We start from the raw sequence: 17,672 nt of genomic DNA on the forward strand, positions 1-17,672 counted from the left end.
GGTAAGCAGGCAAGCCTCTCAGGCTGGTGAGTGCTGGTCAGCACCGCTCCTCTGTGTGGGAATCTCTCCACTTTGCCCTCTGCACCCCTCTTGCTGCACTCTCCTCCATGGCTCTGAAGCTTCCCCCCTGTTCACCCCCCATCTCCTCCAGTGAAGGAGTTTCTTAGTGTGTGGAAAGTTTTCCTCCTTCACAGCTCCCTCCCAGAGGTGCAAGTCCCATCCCTATTCTTTTGTCTCTGTTTTTTCTTTTTTCTTTTGCCCTACCCAGTATGTGGGGAGTTTCTTGCCTTTTGGGAAATCTGAGGTCTTCTGCCAGCATTCTGTAGGTGTTCTGTAGGAGTTGTTCCACATGTAGATGTATTTTTGATGTATTTGTGGGAAGGAAGGTGATCTCCACATCTTACTCCTCTGCCATCTTGAAGGTCCCCCTGCCCAGTTATTAATGTTTAGGAAATATATCTATAATCATAATGGGTATTAATTAAAAAAACCAAATTCAGAGTTTGTAATAAAGGTTTGTTTCTCTAGTGAAAGTGCGGTGCTGATTACACCAAATTCACATCCTGACCCAACATGGATGATTTTGTTTGGTTTTACCCACCAACACAGATCAGTTTTAGTCCCACGCAACCATCTCTTAAACCATATCCACCAAGAAGAGTCAGGTGATAGTCTTAAAACAATCAGAATATTTCTATCTAGAGATATTTCCATTTCTATCTAGAGATAGAGATAGATACTAAGGAAAAGGCAGCCAGTGACAAAAGCAGAGGGATATATAAAATCAAGAAGGTTACATGGAGATAAAAATGAAGAGCAAGAGCAAAACCATTTTCCAGTGGTTGAAATCATCCTCCACACCTTTCCAAGTCACAGAAGCAGCTTTAGACCCTAATTCACCTTATCAGGGGAAAGTTGAATAAGGGAAAACGTGAAGAGTTAGGATTAAACATAAAACCCATCAACACTGCACTTTCAATTTCAGAGTTGGGTTTGCTCCCAGGTAGGAGCCTCTCTTCAGACTCCTCCTAATTCCAGTCTCAGTGAAGAAAAACCTTCCTGAGTACAGTGTACCTCCAGAGGAGCTTAAGCATTTCACTCCTGTCCTCAACACAGTTAAAATTCCAAACACAGTCACAATGGCTAAAAAATATCTTTGTCTTACGATCCTTGTGCTCTTTTACACTTAAAAAAAAAATGAACTAGAAGGAGAATCAGCCTTATCTTCCTTTTCTTTTGACACTTAAGCACATTCACACTTAAAAATTTAATTAGGAGAAGCACCGCTTATGATCTTACCCTAATTTAGAAGTGTTCCTGGGCCATAATATTTTCATTGCTCGAGTTTTGTGAATTGATTACTTCTCTGTGGTTAGTTTACTTTCTCTGAGCTTTCTATTGGCTTTTACTGCTTTTCAGCTGAATAATTTCAAAGAGCAATTATCTTTCATGTGCAGGAAGCTAAATACTTGTATGATTTTTGAACTCTAAAATATTTACTGAGCAACTTCCAAGTACTTGTACAGATGAAATGCATATATATATGTATTGGGGAGAAAAGTTCTTTTTTTTTTTTAAAGACTTTTTTCTTTTTTACTTCTTACAGAAACTTTTCTGGCACATAAGTGTCAGTTGTTATTATCAAGGACTGTTCTGAAGGACATTGAAGATCACTTAGAGACCAATATCTGCTAGGAAATTAAGGGGGAGCAATTCACAAAGAGTTTGGGTTGTCTTTATTTTGAAATAGAAAAAAGATTTCAAACATTAAGTATAAAAAATAAAATAATAGACAACTATGAACTGCCAAGAAATAAAACAGATTATAACCATATTAACTTCAGACGTCTTTGTTTTCTTCTTTTTTCTTTTTTAATAATACATGAGTCCCTCTCCAGCCTCCCCATAATATTCATTCTCACCTCCCTTCCTCCCCACGAGTAAACTCACCATAAGGTTGATGTGCTTCCTTCCAGGGGTTTTTTCTTTCTCTTTTATTAAATAGTTACACAATTTCCCTGCCCTCAGTGTCCTCTATAAAAATGAGTGTAATAATATATCTACCTCATTGGACTATTTTGAGGATTAAATAAGTTAGTACATGTAAAATGCTTGTAACAATGCTTGACACATTAAATGGTTAAGAAATTTATTTAGCTAGTAGGTTGTTAGCTAGCTACCCAAACAATATTCACAAACAATATATATTATTCTTTAAATCATTTTAAATTAGATTAGGTTGAACCCTATGAAACTGATGATAGTTGACCTTATTTGATCTATAGAAAACCAATTTTAGCTAATTCAACCCGCTATATAATGGTTTCATTTGTATGTACATATAACTTTTCAAATCCAAAATTATTTTTAAGATTATTATTAGATCTGCATTATTAATATTTACTGCTTTTCAGAATTCTATTTTGCCATCATATAGCAATTTATTTAGGTTTTTTCTACTGAGGTTCACTATGTTACTTCTACATTTTCACCACTAAAAACAGAGTAGCAATGAACATGAATGCATATGCTTCCTTGTGCATGAATTAGCTCATATAAAGTAAAACCTAAAAGTAAAATTCTTAAGTTGAATGATATGCAGGTCTTTGACTTCACTAGGAATGGCCAAATTATCTACTAAAGTGGTTGAACCAATATATATTCTTTTTTTTTTTTTTTACTATTTTTTAAAACATCTTTATTGGAGTATAATTGCTTTACAATGGTGTGCTAGTTTCTGCTTTATATCAAAGTGAATCAGCTATACATATACATATATCCCCATATCTCCTCCCTCTTGCATCTCCCTCCCACCCTCCCTATACAATATATATTCTTACTAGTAATTTATTCATAGCTTCATATCCTCAAATACAAGGAAGCTTATTTTTTTGCAAACAAAAAAGCTCTGAATTAGAACTCACTTTTGTATTAATTTACATTTTCCCAATTCCTAATGAAGTATAATATATTTTTATAAATTTATTTTCTATTTGGGTCTTCTCCTCTGTGAATATGCTATTGTACTACAACCCACTTATTTTATCAGTTTACTTACTTTTTACCACTAATCTGTGGAAGGCTTTTTATATATTCTGTATATTAATTCATTTTTAGTCATATGCATTGCAACTAACTTTACTAGACTGACTTGCCTTTACACTATGTTTATGATGTCTTTTTATTGATACAAAAACTTCTTTTTTTATATATACATATACATATACCTATTCTTTTTCAGATTCTTTTCCCATATAAGTTGTTTCAGATTACTGAGTAGAGTTTCCTGTGCTATACAATAGGTCCTTGTTGATTATCTATTTTATATATAGTAGTGTATATATGTTCATCCCAACCTCCTAATTTAATCCTCCCCCTGACCTTTCCCCTTTGGTAACCATTAGTTTGTTTTTTAAGTCTGTGAGTCTGTTTCTGTTTTGAAAGTAAGTTCATTTGTATCATTTTTTTAGATTCCATATATAAGTGATATCACATGACATTTGTCTTTCTCTGACTTACTTCACTTAGTATGATAATCTCCAGGTCCATCCATGTTGCTGCAAATGACATTATTTCTTTCTTTTTATGACTAATACTCCAATGTATATATGTACCATATCTTCTTTATCCATTCATCTGTTGATGGACATTTAGGTTGCTTCCATGTCTTGGCTACTGTAAATAGTGCTGCAATGAACTTTGGAGTGCATGTATCTTTTCAAATTATGGTTTTTCTCTGATATATGCCCAACAGTGGGATTGCTAGATCATACGGTAGCTCTATTTTTAGTTTTTTAAGGAAACTCCATACTGTTCTTCATATAAACAATCAAATGGATTGGTCTTTTCCTTGGTCATCTGTTCTTACTGTGCCTTGTTTAAGAAACCCTGCCTTACAGAAGCTCATAAACATATTCTTCTGTGTTTTATGCTAAAAGTTTTAAGTGTCTGCTTGTTGATTTTGACTTTCAAATCAAATAAAGCCATCGTTAGACTTCTTGGTTAAGCAAAGCTAACTTTATTATTCCTATTGTAATAAGGGAAAAAGCCATTTCAGCAGAGTCCTAAAGGTGTCTCTGAAAGAGAAACTCAAGGGACGATGTTCCAGAAGAGAAGTGTAACCTCTGTGAAAGACTCAAATTAAAATGTTAGAAATGAACACAATACAGAATACCTGAGATCTGGGCCCAGGATCTGAAAACAGTGAATTTGTCAAAAAAAAATGGAATTGATTGACATTGGGCAAGTTTGTTAAGGCAATGACATGCATTCTGAGTACACTTCATTGTTGCTTTATATAAGTATAAATTTCTGTCTGAGATTATGTTCCTTCTGCTTGAAGAGTTATCTCTAATATTTCTTGGAGAGTAGATGAGTTGGCAATGAATTCCCTCATTATTTGTTTATCTGAGAAAGACGATATTTCCCCTTCATTTAAAAAAAAAAAAGACGTTTTCACTGGATACGGAAGTCTTGGCTGACAAATTTTTCTACAGGCACTTTAAGATTTTTGGTCCTTGTCTTTTAGCTTGAATGGCTTCTGAAGAGAAGTTTGACATAATTCTTATCTCTGTTCATCTGCAATGTGTCTATTTTCATCTGACTTTCTTCAAGAATTTGTATTTTGTTTAACAGTTTGAATATGATAATATGATACATCTATGTGTGTTGGCTTTTCTCTTTTTTTTTTTTGAGGAAATTGGGTTTGTTGTCTGTCATTAATTTTGGAAAAAAATCCAACTATTATTTCTTCAAATTTTATTCTGTCTTATCCCTCTTCTTCAGGAATTATAATTATGTGCATGGCAGAGAGTTTGATATTGTCCAACATTCTTGGATGCTTTGTACATTTTTTGTTCTTCTTCTACTCTTTTTTTCTCTTTGTGGTGAAGATTGGATAATTTCTATTTACCTATCTTTAAGTTCCCTAATTCTTTCCCTGGCTGTATTGAGTCTACTGATAAGCTTATTTCAGAAGTATTCTATACTATCTTATTTTATTTAATTCTGGTGTTTTCCTTTTATTTTTTATAGTTTCAATTTCTGCTGAAGTGATCCATCTCATCTAGCATGTTTCCCAACTTTCTTATTAGAACTTTTAATATTCTAATCATAATAATTTTAAAATAGTAGTTTCAACATCTGTCATATGTGGATATGGTTTTAACAATTCTTTTGTCTCTTGGTTGTGTTTTTTTCTTGCTTTTTTATTGAAAACCAGTCATATTATGTAGGAAAGTAGAGACTGAGGTAAATATGTTTTACTCCTGAAAATAAACACACCTTTCTTTTTGCTAGTCCTTTGTGTGGGATTTTAGTTAATCTACTTAGGAGTTGAGTTGGGTTTGAATGGTTTCTATAGTTACTTTCAGTTTACCACAGACTTCAAAATCTCTGGGGGTACGTACTTTTTGTTTAGGGTGGGGGCTGGTTTGCCAGAGGGATATTTTCAGTGGGTGCTCCATCCTCAGATGTAGGTCTCCCCTTTAACACACATTCAGAGAGGGTATATTTTTTGCAGTTAACTTGTTATTTGATACTTGTTAGTCTTGGGTTGGGAATGGGAGAATTTTTTATGTATCTGATTAAGCTTTAGTCTTAGACAATTATCATATTCTAAGTTTCAGGGGTGTGGCATTCTCAGTACTCCTACCCCTTTTCTGGTATATCTCTGACATGAGTACTTATCCATGCCTCTCTGCAAGGGTAGGGAACATTTTCCCCCCCTTGTTCTCTTCTCCTGGGTGCAACAGGTCTTCACCAGTACCCTAATTAGCACCATGTTTGTTGCATTTCCTCTTGCTTCACAAATTAAAGCTTTGTTTCATAGGGGATTTAGAGAAGAAGGATCCCAGTAGAAGAAATTCATGCCTTCCTGCAGTGGCTGTTTTTATTCCCCTCCCTAATGTATGTAACATTAAGAAGAATTTTGTGGGGCTTTTCTAATTATTTTAATGAGTTGGATTCATGGAGAAAAGTCTGCAAGAGCCTGTGGACTCCTCCCATGCTTGCCATTCCTAGAGGTGTCACCCACTCTTGCTATTGTGCACTCAGACTATGATAATATACCAAACTCCCTTACTAGACTATTCTTACAGTTGTTTCTGCATCCCACCCAATTAAGCCAGAACTTATGTCTTCTCTCCTTCAGGTGTTTGTCTCTTCTTCACTTTTAGTCCAGTTCATTGCCCTACTACCTCACTCTGAGGAGTTCAGAAAAAGCATGAGCTTGTCATTTGTCCATTTTTTTGTTGTTTTTTTATGTTTAGGAACAACAGTCTTTCCAGACCCATAGATCCCTTATTGAAAACTCTACAAAGTTAATTTTAGATCACAAACTCTGTGCTCATGTTTATGTTCCCAAAGAAGAAGTTTTGTTCCTGAAGCCTTACTTAAACCAAAGAGATTTGTCAATTTCATAAAATGTTGGAAACTCATTACCTACAGTAGCACATGAGACCAAGGAATTCTTTTAATTTTCTCTTATTAACTGATGTATGACAGTTTTACATGACTTTTAAACTGTCAAGAGTAAGTTGACTCCTGTTCATGTTTAGTTAGTGCACATTTATTGATTAAATTATAATTTATTTTAGAGAATATTTATATCCTTTTTGAACTAAAATGGTATATAAATAAAAGGAATTCATCTTCGAGTTCAAGTCTTTCTTACTGCGTGGCCAAAGGTGATCCACATGTTGAATAACAATAGAATCAAAAGGATATGTAAGGTTGTCAAGGCCCTGGTAAAGAACTTGTGAAAAGTAAGAAGGTGGGTTAGTAAATCCTGAAGCATAAATGCTCAGGTATACTGTTGACCTTGCACGGAGAAGGCCAAGAGGTATGGATTATCTTGATCCAAAGGGACAATAAAGAAAGCAGAATACCAATCTATGACCATAAAAAGACCTCCTGTGACAACAAATATAAAACTGTCTTTGTTTTTGACTCCACAGGGAAGTTGGGAATAACTATTTTATCTGTGGCCTTATGAGCCTGAAACAATTCTATATCTTTGTTTGTTGGGTTTCTTGACTTGAAGGATAAAAATATTACAATAACTGCTATGGGTATAATGTATCATTTCTTTTCTAGGTTTTCATCTATTGATTTGGTCTTTTTTTAGTTCTAGTTTTAGAGACTGTTTTAAAAACTTTGATAGAGGTTTGAATGGGTCTGTCTGAACTTTCATGGGTTCAGCCTCAATAATTCTGCTAATATCAGTGGACATTTTAATGCAGAGAGATTCTAGTTCTTCATGAAAATCTTCAATTTGAATTGGATTTAGACTCAAGTAAGTCAATGTTCAAATTATCTATGACCATATTATGAACAAGAAAGTCCTGAAGAATTTAAAGTAAGGGGCTATCAGGAGAACATTGACTCTGGCAATTTGAATGGTATACCCCTCTCTATGAATTTAGCAGCTGTGCTGTCACAAAGGAGGAAATATCAGTTAAACATAGGAGAGTGAGTATCTGAGGGTCAACACACTTACCACGGGAGCAGTTTGTTGGCTTTAAAGCAGAGGTTGTATAACAATGCAAAACTTTATGCTTAGTTATTTTATTATGTGTCAATCAAAAATATACAAAGTTGTCCTTAAATATTTCAATAAATTTCTTCTTGTAAGTTTAAAAATAAAACAGAAGTTTGAACATTTGACTCTTCCTTATGTGACCTTTATTGATTGCCTACTTTATTTTGTTTTCTTTTATTTTCTTAGTTAACATTGGACAATTGTAATTTTTCCCAATGTAATTTTTGTTTATGGTATATGCATTGGTGTCCTAAGAAGAGATTTCTTCTTATGATCCTTAAAATGACTGAGATTGGAACATTTATTTGTTTTATTTGTAAGGACATTGGTTTATTCTAGGTATTATTCTATTTTTGTTCTACAGCCTCATAAAAATATTCAATGGGCAGACTATTTTACAAAGGGACTATTTTCCATTTGACTTTTGTTTGCATACTAAATCTTGTATTTTTGCTTAAGACTTTTCACAAAAAAAAAAAAAAAAATGAGGAGAAAGCTATGTTCACATTTGCTTCAGGATACATTCCTGAGTACTATCTGAAGTTGTTAAAGAGCTTATTCTTAATGTCTCCAGTGGACTTATCCTTTTCTTGCTTGCAGGATTTGATTAGAGTCAATTTATTTTCATCAGAAAGATTTTGGGGATAGTCATCAAAATCCTTTTTCAACACACAAAGCTTTTCTAAACCCCTCTGATTTTCTGTGCAATTTGGCAACCCTTTAGTGTTCAGAGTTTTTCTAACTCTGCCTTTTCCATCCCAATTTATGTATATGATATTCTTTCCATTATGAACTAATTGATACAGCTCTGGGAGCCCTGTCATAAATGAATAAGTGAAAAGTGTTTGTCTTAATCTTTACAGAAAATTTTAGAAAATACGAGTCACCTAGTAGGAGTTAGGAAAGGAGGAATAAGACAACCAAAAATTGATGGAACATATAGAAAACAAATCACAAGACAGGAGGCTTAAATGCATCAATGTTTACAGTAAATGTAAATAGATTAAACTCTAATTAAAAAGCAGGTACTGACAGTCTTGATAAAAATTCAAGACCAAGCTGTATGATGTTTATAAGAAATATACACTTTGAATATAAAAATACAGAAATTTGAAGGTAAATAATTGGAAAATGATATTCCATGCAAATACGGAGGATATGTAAGCTGGTATACAAAGTAGATTTCACTACAAGACATATTGTCAGAAATAAAAATTAATATTTTATAATAAAAAAAGAGTCAATTCATAAAGAAGACAATTTCTAGAAATTATATTTGTTTTGTCCTTCAATTTGGCCTGTTTTATTTCTATTCTGTTATTATTTCCTTGAACATTTAATCAACATATACACATTTAAGTACAGTAGTCTCTTTCAGAGTTCTATTCTTTATGCACTTGGGACCCTAATTCTTTTTTCTACATTTCTATTTTATTACATTTTAAATGTTTTTCATGCCTGCTGATTTCTCATTTCTGATGGATACTATTCTTCATTTCTCAGGGATGTTTTCGTCACCCAGCCTTACTTAGATTTGTATTTGTACTGGCTCATTAGGATTCTCATTTCAATTTCAGCATCTTACCTCTTAAGAATCCAAATCCTTATTTTCCTTTTTCCTGTGGCCACGGAAGGCAAAGCCCATAGCTTACCCAGTTTGATAACCAGTTCCTGATAGGTTCCTCTACAGTCCCCCTCCCACCAAGTTCACTCTGAATAAGATGAACTAAGTAGAAAAATATATAAAACGTAACAATATAAAAGGACTTCAGACTAAAACTTGTGGCATCTCAAATTTAAAGTGAGGGAGATGAGAATGAACAAAGGAGAGAGGAAAAAACTAGAGAGTGTCATCTTCTCCTAAGACTATTCCTTTCATTTTTTTGCCCTCAATCTCATGGTTTTCTACCTTTTCCAGAAAGTCACAGTATCGGTTATCATTTCTTGTGTTGGCCACCTCTTCTATAATTTAGTGTTTTTCCTCAATATATAAATAAGCTTAAATTCCCCCCAACATTTAGTATACTTACCATTCACAGAACTAGAGAAGTAACAATGGAACACAGATCTGAAGATAAGATGGAATGAAATGGAGGAAGGGCAGAGACTGTAGGAGGGATCATCTCAGACCTTGTCTACAGGCCTTGCAGTGGGAGGGGATATCGTTCATTTCAAAGAACTGAAAGCAGAGCAGCATGGCTGGAATGGTGAGGTCAAGGGGACAGCTGCATTCTATGAAATTAGAGAAATATACATAGGATGGATCATCAGGGCCTAGTTGGTCATATTATGGATTTTGCTGTTTAAAATCATGGAAGCATTTTAAGGAGATTGGCATATTTCCTACTAGAATTACAAAATCATGTTTGAAATGGGAGAGTCCAAAGCAGATCCCCTCATTGTATATTCTCTGTATAGGTCCTTGAACTTTTAAAATTAGTTTCTTGGGACTACCCTTGTGGTCCAGTGGTTAAGACTCCACACTCCCAATGCAGGCATCCTGGGTTTGATCCCTGGTCGAGGAACTAGATCCCGCATGCCGCAACTAAGAACCAGCATGCCTAAAAGAGCACAACTAAAAGAGCCCTCATGCCACAATGAAGATCCCACGTGCTGCAACTAAGACCTGATGAAGCCAAATAAATAAATAAAAATAAATATTAAAATGTAATAAAATAAAATAAAACAAAATTAGTTTCTTTTTGCTGCTATCACAAACTTTTGTGGCTTAAAACAACACATATTTAAGTCTAAAATGGGTTTTACTGCATTGAAGTCAAAGTATCAGCAGGGCTGCACTCTCTCTGAAGGTTCTTGGGAAGAATCTGTTTCCTTGCCTTTTCCAGCTTCTGCAGTTGCCTGCATTCCTTAGCTCATGGCCCCTTCCTCCATCTTCAAAGCCAGCAGCATCTTCAAATGTCTCTTTGATTCTCACCCTCTGCTTTCATTATCCCATCTTCTTCTCTGACTCTGACCCTCCTGCCTCCCTCTTTTAAGGACCCTTGTAATCACATTGTGTTTGTATGGATACCATCCCATGATTCTTAATCATATCTGCTAAGTCATATAAGGTAACGTGTTCATAGGTTCTAGGAATTAGTATGTGAACATCTTTTGAAGGGAAGGGGCATTTTTCTGTCTACTACATCTTTCTTCACAGGTTTTATCACATTTTGTGGTTATAGGTTTTTGTGATTATTTAACATTTGTCTCTTCCTCTACACTATAAACTACAGAGGCTGTGTTTTTTACAATTATATCCTCAGCACTTATTAGCAGAGTGTCTGGATCTAAATAGCTGTTCAGTAAACACAGGTTGAATAAATAAATTAATAGTGTATTAAGGTAAGATTAGTTCACCCTGGAAGCAATGGATACTTTTTTTTTTTAAACATCTTTATTGAAGTATAATTGCTTTACAATGGTGTGTTAGTTTCTGCTTTATAACAAAGTGAATCAGTTATACATATACATATGTTCCCATATCTCTTCCCTCTTGCATCTCCCTCCCTTCCACCCTCCCTATCCCACCCCTCTAAGTGGTCACAAAGCACCGAGCTGATCTCCCTGTGCTATGCAGCTGCTTCCCACTAGCTATCTATTTTACATTTGGTAGTGTATATATGTCCATGACACTCTCTCACCCTGTCACATCTCACCCCTCCCCCTCCCCATATCCTCAAGTCCATTCTCTAGTAAGTCTGTGTCTTTATTCCCATCTTGCCACTAGGTTCTTCATGACCTTCTTTTTTTTCCCTTAGATTCCATATATATGTGTTAGCATACTGTATTTGTTTTTCTCTTTCTGACTTACTTCACTCTGTATGACAGACTCTAACTCCATCCACCTCATTACAAATACCTCCATTTCATTTCTTTTTATGGCTGAGTAATATTCCATTGTATATATGTGCCACATCTTCTTTATCCATTCATCCGATGATGGACACTTAGGTTGCTTCCATGTCCTGGCTATTGTAAATAGAGCTGCAATGAACATTTTGGTACATGACTCTTTTTGAATTATGGTTTTCTCAGGGTATATGCCCAGTAGTGGGATTGCTGGGTAGCAATGGATACTTTTATTCAAATACAGTAAGTCCCCTACATACGAACGAGTTCCATTCTGAGAGTGTGCTCGTAAGTCCAATTTGTTCATAAGTCCAACAAAGTTAGCTTAGGTACACAACTAATGCAATTGGCTATATAGTAGTGTACTGTAATAGGTTTATAATACTTTTCACACAAATAATACATAAAAAACAAACAAACACAAAAAATAAAGAAAACGTTTTTAATCTTACAGTACAGTAAAGTACATAAAAGCACAACCACTTGTAGAGGATGCACGCACGTGACAGTGTACACCAGACACATGAACTGACTTACATGATTGGACATGCTAACGCATGTTTGCATCTTTGAAAGTTTGCAACTTGAAGGTTCGTATGTAGGGGTCTTACTGTATTTTTATACTTCCCTATGGAGTGTTATTTACTCACATAAGCATATTTGTAGTTGACCTTACTTATTTTAGTCCTATGTTTACATACAGTCTAAATTCAACTGATTACGTGTAACAGTATTGATTACCTATTTTGAGACTTTGGGCTTCTGGCTCTATGCCATGAGAAATAGAACTAATTGTCTAACTTTAATTCATGCAATATTATGTATTATAAAGTGGCATTGACTGAAACTATTATTCTGGCTCTGTAGCTAAACCAAGTGTTCCATGGTCTGTAAATTATATAGTATAATTATAGGCACTGCAGAAATTGCTAGCTTGACAATTTCTAACACAAAGTATATTTTTCAGATGCCAAATACAGTATCTGATTCAGAATCACAACATTAAGTCTAATATTTGTTGATTTGGTTTAAAACATCATGCCAACCTGAACATTTCTAGAATGTAACCTATATTTCCAACCTTTATGAAAGACTCTACTGTATACTCTATCACCCAAGTAAGAAGCATGAAGCGGCATCACTATTTTTCCTTTTCTTCTCACCTCCATATATGATCAATCACCCAGTTCTTTTAAACATCTCTCACACCATTTCATTCTTTATATCCCTCTGGTTTGTAATCTAATTCTCTCATATCAGAGTGTTGCAATCACCTATGAACTGGCTTCCTGAATCATTGAGATACAATACTATATAACATTTCTTTACATAATGTAGCTTGATTTTTTTTTCCTTTTTATGAAAGGAAAAAGGAAGCAAGAGGAAATTTATTATTTTTAATTAGAAACACTTTTACAAAACAAGAAAACCTTTGAGGCCAAATAGAAATGGATTCCAGTTTGCCGTGGTCTCAGCCCACTTCTAGGTTCCTAAAGAGCATATCCCAGTCTTGTTACTTTATAGTAGGAAACACCAAGCTTTGATATGTATGTAAGACGATGTGCTTATTACTTGTGAGCTAAGTATTTGAAACAGGATATTAAGACCTTCACATTTCCACAAACTTATTTTTTCCCTCTCTTTCTCCATAGCACTTTCTGAGTGGTATTTATAAAGTATAAATCTGATTTTATACAACCTTTTAATAAAACTCTTCAAGAGATTTGGTAAGTAATTCAAACTCTCTGGTTCCTGTTTACTTTTCTGAGAAGATGTAAGTATCTAAATCTCCCAAATCTTTTTTCTTTTCCCTTGTTATATCACCACATAAAATTTCCTCGACTTAGAATTCCATTTCTTTTATTGTCTATAATGAATGTGTATTTCTCCTTAAAATTCTAGCTCAGTTTTGGCTCCTCCTCTAAAAGTCTTCCCAGACTGACACTTTGCACACAGGCCCAAGGAGTATTGGTCATGATTTCCTTTCTGCCAACATTGTATCTTATAACACAGATCACACTGTATTGTATCTTTGTGTTGGTTTTCCTAATAGACTCTGATGCACTTGGTTATTGAAGCCACACATATATGTTCTTGTGTCCCAGTATCTAGCCCAGTGTTTTGCACACAGACAGTGCCTAGTAAAGATCTCCTGAACAAATGAACTCTCACTTGGGTCTAGGCTGACTATGGTACCTTTTTAAGGGATACCTTCAGTAGGGCATTGAAATATTACAAGTCTAAGTGAGAGGACTTTTTGAGGACCGGGATATTTCCTGATAGTTTTGAAAATCAATAATATATAATGGTAATTAGTTCAGTCAATGATCTTTATTTAGATAATAACCTAAAATATTTTTAAAGGCTTATAATTTACAGGTTGAGTAAAGTCAGCATATAGGAATGTTTCATTGAGATGGAGACATTTTTCTCCCCAGAGGGAAGAAAGTTCTGATAAGTGGACTTCACCGTGGATGAATATGAAAAAGACCTGTTTCTCTAAAACCAAGATGCTCTAAATGTGGGCCTTTTATTTCAAGGAAGCGTGGGTCCATTGTAGCTCCACGTCTGATTGTAAAGTGATTACTTGATGCTTATGACACACCCTCCTCATCAGAGTGGTGAGCATCTCTGCCCTGTTCCCTTTGTCTGCAGAGTCATATATTGCACAAAATTCTCCAAGCATGTTCATTTTCCCATGGAGGAATCAATTATCTTCTTGTTTTGGTGCAGGTGGATTCACTAGAGCTTTTTGCCTGGAATCAGATTGAGTGTTAGACCCTAGTTGGCACAAATAATAGCATGAGTGTTTTTTATTTTATTCATATAGGTGCTCTTTCTCACAGTAAAGGTCTTACTCATTCAAAAACAAAGCAGTACAATTAATAGTCAAATTTTAAAAGCTTTTCACAGAAACATCTCAAATATTTAAAAGAATTAGAGAAACTTGGCAGTTTTCTGTTACTGAAATTAGTTTTTTTTCTTGGTATTCAGGCTTAACAATAAGAAAATGTATTTATATATATTGCCTTAATTGTAGATGGCAAATATGTTACAAGAGAAACGAGCCTAAACTTAAAATTAGAAGTCTCAAGTTTGAATCCAAAGCCTTCTATCAACTGGTTGTGTAATTTGCTTATGTGTATGTTGCTTATGCACTGATTTTCAGTTCTCTTATCTGTAAACTGGTTGACAATGATGGAATTGTTATAAAGTTATATGTACGTAAAAGCACTACTTTAAAGTTGATGTCTTACACAACTATTAGTTACTACTGTATCATTAGTAGAATATTCATAAAATGTTAAAAATTCAAAATTATAGATCAGAGCTGAGGTACAGCATGTATTATTGTTTGCTAGAGCCCATTCTAAGTACTGAGTATGCAGGCCATGCAGATTGTTAAATACTTTTAATATCAGCCTCCTTATAGGGTTCTCCTTCAAGTTATACTTACAAATGTTCATTTAGAGGTAATTGAGAGTAGCTTTTCTTCAATATAAAGCCAAATTAGATTACTATAAATTAAATGAGCTGCATTCAGAGATTCTTAAAACCTATGCTGGTAGTAGTCAGAATTCCACTGGATTTATGGTAAACCATAAGAGTAAATGAAGTATGTGGGTCCTCTTACAATCTGGAAAGAGATATACAGTTATGTGTGTGTGTATTTGGTGAATGAAAATTCCTGTATAAAAATCATGTTTATATTAATGTATAACATTAGCTATAATATATCTTTATTTTAGATTGATCTTTAACTATCAGTAATTCTGTTTTCAACTAGTTATATTCAAAGAAGTATCTTCAAATAGCTGTTCCAGTTGGTTAACCCTGTCAATACAAAACATACCACAGCCAAGATTTCACTGAGATTTCTCTGCAATGTTTACAGGTCATACGATTGAAATACAAGATGAATGAAATACTGAGAAAGAATGCCCTCCACGACTTAAGGAAAGAAAGATTTCAAGCCTCTGGTTTTGAAATGTCAGTACAGACATAGCTTGAGTGTGTGGAGAATGTAAAGACTTACCTTCATAAAGCTTTGCTCAATTGCCCAAGTGATATATTTCAACAACTTAAAATTATTTTAAAATATTTTAAATTTCATAAATGGTTACAAACATGTTGGAATAAGCTAGACTTTTTTTTTTTCCTTTGTGTGATTTGTAAATTTTCCTTGATCCTGAATAATGTTATGGATTTAGTAAAAACTTCTATTCTGGTCTATAGAAGTTAAATAGAAAATAATTTTTATTTTGGCGTCACAAGCCTAGAAAAAGTTCAAGACATGACAGAACTGTTAGTAGGAATAGGGACTGAAGAAAACATATTCTTACTGAAATCACATCTAGGTAAAGAAATTAGAGAAATGTTATCTTATATGGGATTTGATGGCAAAATATAGTTACTTACCATATGCTGAACATTAGAATACATGGTATACATGTGTTATTTTATACAGCTGTCACTATAGCCCTGTGAAGTAGTATACTTAGCTTCATTTTATAATTGAGAAAAGATTAAAAATATAAGTAATTTTTCTAAAAATCTTATAGACATTAAGTGGCAGTACAATTTCTTGATATCCATTATCTCTCTTTTCCCAGAATTTTTTATCCTTGCTTTCAGTAATGTGGCCCATTATCATAAATGATATCTTTCAAATACTCACAACTCTGTTGATTTTTCCTTCCATGCCACTGCAACTTGATGAACCCAATGGCTTAATTTATTAAATCCTGAATTTAAAAAGCTGAACTTCTGAACTAAACAGGGAAATTTTAAATCACTGTAAACATTTTCTTGAATCCCTGATGCTATCAGTTCTGAGACCTTCCACTGTTTTGTGTACTGCTAAGAAAGAAAAAAAAAAAAGGTCAATTAAACACTGACACACTTTTAATTTCCTCTTGCTGTATAACAAATTCTCACAAATGTAGGGGCTTAAAACAGCACAAAATTATTATCTCACAGGATCCATGAGTCAGGAGTCTGGACACAGGTTAGCAAAATCATCTGCTCAGGTCAGGATCTCACCAGGTTGAAAGAAAGGGATCCAGGTGCTGCCTCGGCTACCTGCTATGGCCACTTTCACAAAACTGGAGTTTGTTTCTGCTGCCATTTCCTCCTATACTTCACTGCCCCTTTTGCTCTTTGTGTCACTAGCTCCTGATTCAAGATACAAAATAAACGCATCTGATTGTTGACTCTAATTTGTGTGTCTCTGCCTTTGCTGCAAAGGAGGTTGGAAAAGCTGGCTTATGGGCTGAGCTATTTGCTATACACAGGAGTCCCTCCAGCTTGTTTAAACAAAGAGGAATTAAATCATATTAAGTTACTCTCAGAAATCTTAGGAGGGCCAGAAGAACCAGATGTGGGTGCTATATGGTCAGAAAATAAAATCAATGAATTATTTCTGGTGAGATATTTCTGCTGAAGCACACTGTTACAGAATGTTGCATAACACTTCTCTCCATTAGTACTGGAAACAAGATGCACCTCCAAAGTCTACATATAATGCCTCTGCCACCAGGCTTATGAAAGTATCTGATCACTACACACCTGGCCTTCACTTCATGTGCATCCAAGTCTTCTATGAAGCTGTAAGGCTGGTAGAACCTAGGTTATGTGCCTGCTCAGTAGTTGCAAGGAAATATGAGGGAATACGTTTTTCAGTTTCCTAGGTTCTAAAATAAAGGAAGACAATATATAAGCCCATCAGAATGGATGTGGAGTGAACCAACCTACTGCATCCAACCTATACATAGTTGGCATTTTCTGGTCAGTAATGAAAGGTGGGCTCTTCTTCCCACTGAGACATGTGAGGTACAGTGTTTTCTGAACATAAAAATAGGATTCAAATGCTGGACAGATACACAATGATTAGTGTTGACCAGGGTGAGGTTAGTGAAGCACTCATCTTGGGTGCAAAATTTTAGGGAGTACCAAACAACTCAGTGATCAAGAGCAATAATATTTTAATGTCATATTTTGGGGAAAAAAGCAAAATGAATGCAAAAAAAGTCATAATGAACTAAAGGTCAAAATTTTAAATAAAAGATCAATATCCATGTCATATGAGCCCTATTGGAGGCTGAGACAAAAGGAAAGTCAGTAATACAGATCCTGCCTTAAATCCTGTGCCTGAGGCAAGTGTCCTGCTGGCCTTGTTCACTATATTTGTTTTTAAATGGCTGCCAGCCGCGCTCTGTTTACATATCCCCAACTTAGCCACTTCAGTGAAAAAGAGCTTTTCTTTTCTAGCATATATCCT

The sequence above is a fragment of the Eubalaena glacialis genome, chromosome 19 (genome assembly GCF_028564815.1).
Source record: "Eubalaena glacialis isolate mEubGla1 chromosome 19, mEubGla1.1.hap2.+ XY, whole genome shotgun sequence".
In the NCBI taxonomy this organism is placed as follows: Eukaryota; Metazoa; Chordata; class Mammalia; order Artiodactyla; family Balaenidae; genus Eubalaena; species Eubalaena glacialis.